The following is a 5456-nucleotide window of genomic DNA, read 5'->3' as shown; positions in this document are numbered from 1 at the left end:
TGATGTGTTGTATGTCCACGGTCCACATGTGGGACGTGTGGACCCCACCTCAACTTACGGTCTTATATGCGAGTTGCCAGATCAGTACTCCTGTGGGCCGCACCATAGCAACAACAGAGATGTTGTTGCACTTCAAATTCCAGGCCCACGTGTTATATGGGCCTTCCACGCACCTGACCCATCCAGTGGGTGGGACCCACTGTAATGTACGTGTGCAACATCCATACCATCCATTTGTAGAGATCATTTTATGGCATGACCCGAGCTGAGGGGCCAGGTCCAGCAGCTGGACGGTGTCTAACTGCAGGCCCAATGATATGCATTCTTTTAATTCTCCCAGGCCCACTGTGATGTGTATAGGGGCCCAGATTTCAAGCAAGCCCAAAACGTTGCTAGACTGGCGTCCATCAGGGCCTGCCATACTGTATATGTTTATCCACTTCATACCTCCCTCTCAGGGCCCACATAGACGGGTCTGCACCCCGAGGGACCGTCCTCATATCGGACCCACCTCATATGAATGTTTAATCCAGGCCGTCCGGTCAGACCATAGGGCCCGCTGAGATATATATGTGTTTTATCGGTGCCATCTATCCAGACGGGTTAGACGTGGGCCCGCCATGTCGTACGTATTTTATCTAGGTTGTCCATCCCTGGACGTGGATCCCACATGATGTAGGTGTTTTATCCAAGCCATCCGGCCCCTGGATGTGGGGTCATGATGTATGAGTTGTAAACCCACACCGTCTAGCGTTTCTAGATGGTGGAGCCTTCCATGATGTACGTGTTTACTTCTAGGCCGTCCATCTGTTGGGTGCACCTGCAACGTGCAAGGCCCGCCTAATGTATTAGACTCCCTTGAATGCGACCCAATATAATGTTAGTGCGACCCATTTGATGAGGCCCCATGTGATGTATATTTGAGGCCCACCTATTGTGTATTTGAAGCCCATGGGTTATGGCCCATTGTGATGTATTCGTGGCCTATGGGCAAGGCCCATTGTGACATGTATTAGGCCCATAGGTTGTGGCCCGTGTGATGTATCTGAGGCCCATGTGCAGGGCCCACCTGTTGTGTATTTATGGCCCATTTAGTGAGGCCCATTGTGATGTATTTATGGGCCGTATACCTGGTCCAATATGATATTTGAGCGGTCCACCTGATATATATGAGGCCCAATATAATGTATACCTGACCCATGTGTTGGGGCCCGATGTGATGTATTTATGGCCTATGTGTCGAGGTCCGATGTAATGTATATGTGGCCCTTATGTGAGGCCATGGGCCCATTATACGTTTGGCTCTATGTGGGACACTCTTGAGAGTAATGTTGGTTAAATGGCCACATTATTGGGCAATGATGGTTTAATGTCCACATTGTGACCTTCCCTTAGGCCATGTTAGGCCACTCTCATTAATGCCGGTTGCTGATTCTGATTATCAAGGCCGATTATCGTGATCGATTGCCGATTCTGATTGTCGAGGCCGATTATCGTGGCCGATTGTCGATTGACGAGGCCGATTGCCGATTCTGATTGTCGTGGTCGATTGACCGATTATCGATCGAGGCCGATTATCGTGATCGATTGCCGATTTTGATTGTCGAGGCCGATTATCGTGGCCGATTGTCGATTGACGTGGCCAATTGTCAAGTCTGATTGTCGTGGTTGATTGACCAATTATCGATCGAGGCTGATTATCGTGATCGATTGTCGAGGCCGATTATCATGGCTGATTGTCGATTGACGTGGCCGATTACCGATTCTGATTGTCATGGTGGATTGACCGATTATCGATCGAGGCTGATTATCATGATCGATTGCCGATTCTGTTGTCGAGGCCGATTGTCGATTGACGTGGCCAATTGCCAATTCTGATTGTCATGGTTGATTAACCGATTATCAATCGAGGCTGATTATCGTGATCGATTGTCGAGGCCGATTGCCGATTCTGATTGTCGAGGCCAATTATCGTGGCTGATTATCGATTGACGTGGCCGATTGTCGATTCTGATTGTAGTGGCCAATTGACCGATTATCGATCGAGGCCGATTATCGTGATCAATTGCTGATTCCAATTGTCGAGGCCAATTATCGTGGCCGATTATCGATTGACTTGACCGATTATAGATCGAGGCCGATTATTGTGACTGATTGCCGATTCCGATTGTCGAAGCCGGATGTGATGTGTATGTGATAAGGGTCGAATATTGCATATCAGACCCTAATTATTGCATGATTTTACGTACATGATAATGCTTAACGGAGTATTTTAATTATATTTTTGTTGCAGGATGAAATCAGGAGCGTTGATGGAAAAAGAGTTCTACAAGTATGGATTTGACACTCCGAAGTCATTAGAGCAAGGGACGCACTCCAGAGAACTAAGACTGAAGAATTTACATGCCAGGGATCCGAGGAAATCAAGCCGTTCACGTTAAAAAGGCCCGAAAATGGTCCAAAATGCAAGATCACATGGTTTCCGCCATCCGATTGACTCGAAACTTCATACATGGCCTGGAGGCCATAAATAAACCGTACATATTAAATTTCAACCATTGGATATCTCGAGAAGTGGGCCAACGGACAGATCAGCCCATTAATCTCTAATTTTAGGCCCACCTACAATCTGGACATACTTCAAAGTTGACCTAGACGGTTTAAATAAGATGAGAAATAGGATGGACGGATTGGATTTCTCGACAGCATCATAGTGGACCCCACCTTATGTGACATGTGCATAATGCACATGTGCACTGTCCGTGCACCGAGCGAACCTACGTCGGTCAGCAGCGCTGACTCGACTTCCTTTCAAAAAATGGAAGTTTCCATTTCTGCGCCGCGTAACGGACGAAAAATCCATTTTACGGACCTCTGTAGGCCCCACCCACGGCACGTACGTCTAATCCAAACCATTCATCGTGTAGAAGGGTTAAGAGCTACAAAATCATGTTTACAGTTTATGCCCATACGTGCACACGTGTGCGCTACAGAGGTCACAAGCGGGCTGCCCTGCAACATTCAAAAAGATCTCAGCATGATTCCTTCTCTGGGCCGCGTCAATGGACGTTCAAAACCATCCGTCTTTGAACGAAATTTTATCCTGAATCCAATGTACGGGCTGGATTTTCTCGAAAATGCTTATGTGGCGCCCACCGAGCATCACAGCGCCGGACGTACGAAGGCTTACGCATGTCCGCGAAAAGCAGACTTCCGGGCGGTTGTGGCCCACCATCCTCGATCAGATGGAAGATCGGATCCGTCCATCATGTAGAGAACTCGGAAACGTCCTAAGGGACGGTATTTATTAGGAAACTGAGCGAGGAAAGGGGGGCTGTTTTGCATCTGAACTCGGCAGCGAAAAGGGCTTTCGCTGCGCATACGACAGCTTTCCAAACCCGATTTTCTCCATTCCGGCCACTCCAGCAGCTACAAAAGGAGATGCAAAACGTAGACAAGGAGAGAGGAGAGCCAGGGTACAGATCCAGAGAAGAGAAAGAGAAGAAAAGAGAAGAAAAAGAGAAGAAAAGAGAAGAAAAAGAGAATAGAAGAGAGAAGGATGTTTTCCTTTCATCAATGTTATGTTTCTTACTTTCTAATTGATCACATGGATAGCTAAATTCCTTAGCTAGGGCTGAGATGAAGCCTCCAACTTGAATGATCCTTGTTTGTTGATTTAATCTTAACTTGATTGATTTGTTTCTTTCTCTAGTGTACTTGACTGGAATATCCGTACTCCTCCATTCTAAGAGCTCAACCAAAGTCTAGTTATGGATGTTGTTTGGAATATTATTTTAGGTGCTTGTGTCTGACCATGAACAAGTTCCTATAGAGGAAGAAACAGGAATCTACATCTCTCCGTGCCTGACCATGGATGGAAAGATGTGATCCATATGCTTTAAGGAATTATACATTCTGTGTACCCGACCAAGGACATAGAGTGCGCTTTATTTATTTTGATATCAATCTGAATTAAGGTGAATCAACAGGTAGAACAAGGTTTATGATAATTAGAGGTGGATTCAAAAGTCCTAGTCTTCTCCTTGATTGAATTTTCCTTATTGCTCTTGGTTATTTTCCATTGATTTTTGTTTAGTTTATTCAATTACTATCTCAAATATTTATTGGATTAGTTAAGAAGAGTCTTTAATTTTGAATTGTGACAATCAGTCCTCGTGGGAACGATCTCGTAATACGTACCATATCTACATTTGATTCGTATACTTGCGAGTTTAAAATCATTTAAATCAGGTTGGTTTAAATAAAACATCAAGTTTTTGGCGCCGTTGCCGGGGACTGTTTCGATCCAATTGGATTCAGGATTCTCTCTTATCATAATTCATAGTCTTAGGTTTTTTACTGACTTTAGGTTAAATTTTTTTTAGAAACTAACATATTTCTTGTTTTGTAGGGACCTGACATAAACTTCTAATTTGGAATTGAGGAAGGAAGCTGCTAAATAACATTGTCTTCAAAAGGAGGAGCTCTCAAATCTTCAGACATTCATCATCTCCTTTTCCGGGTTCTTCCTTCAAATTCTCGTTTACACAACTTTCTCTTGTTTTTAGGAATTCATAACTTTTTCTTTTAGTTTTATTCATCTTAGGTTGCATCTTAGTTTAGTTTTCTTTCTTATATTGATAACATAGTTTATGCTAGGACGTAGATCTCTGAACATAGAACTAGCACCTTTTGATCCTGAAATAGAAAGAACCTTTTGTAAAAGATTTAGAAACATCCTATTTGAAATGGCGGAAGAGAATGGAACTAAAGCTCTTAGAGATTATTCAGCTCCTGTCCAATTCAATGCGCCTTCATGTATAGTGTTGCCTACCACCACGGCAGCACACTTTGAACTTAAACCTGGGGTCATACAATTGTTGCCCTCCTTTTATGGTTCAGATAAGGAGGATCCATATCATCATGTGAAAGAATTCTTAGACATTTGCTCCACCTTTAAGTTCTAAAACTTTTTAGACGATTCGATCCGTTTGCGCCTTTTTCCTTTTTCTTTGAAGGTTAAGGCGAAAGCATGGGATAAGGCGCAAGCATGGTTGAATTCTCTAGGAGTTGGGTCTATCACTACATGGGACCAATTGTCTAAGAAGTTCTTAAACAAGTTCTTCCCGGTTCACAAAACTAATGCTCTCCGTAGAGAAATTACGAATTTCACACAAAAAGAGGGTGAGCACTTTCATGAATGTTGGGAAAGATGGAAAGATTTACTTCTTAAATGTCCACACCATGGTTTTGAAAAGTAGCAACAGGTTCAATACTTCTATGACAGTCTGACACCCCAAAACCGTCGCATGGTTGACGCCACCAGTGGAGGGTCATTCATGACCAAAAGTGATGTCGAAGTGTGGAATTTCTTTGAAACCTTGTGTGAAAACTCCCAGCAATGGGACTACTCAAATAGAGGTGAAAGGAGTCCTCAACCACAGAAGAAAGGTGGT

At 43.9% G+C, this 5456-nt stretch overlaps 1 non-coding gene across 1 annotated transcript; it reads right to left on the bottom strand.

Annotated features, from left to right (window-relative positions):
* Nucleotides 1–5144: 5144 nt before the first annotated feature.
* Nucleotides 5145–5251, bottom strand: LOC131221995 (small nucleolar RNA R71). Its single transcript, XR_009159706.1, has one exon. It is a non-coding gene; the product is annotated as a small nucleolar RNA R71 (small nucleolar RNA).
* Between the last annotated feature and the right edge of the window lie 205 nt (nucleotides 5252–5456).

Source organism: Magnolia sinica, chromosome 12, assembly GCF_029962835.1.
Source record: "Magnolia sinica isolate HGM2019 chromosome 12, MsV1, whole genome shotgun sequence".
In the NCBI taxonomy this organism is placed as follows: domain Eukaryota; kingdom Viridiplantae; phylum Streptophyta; class Magnoliopsida; order Magnoliales; family Magnoliaceae; genus Magnolia; species Magnolia sinica.
This window is presented reverse-complemented; position numbering and strand designations above follow the sequence as displayed.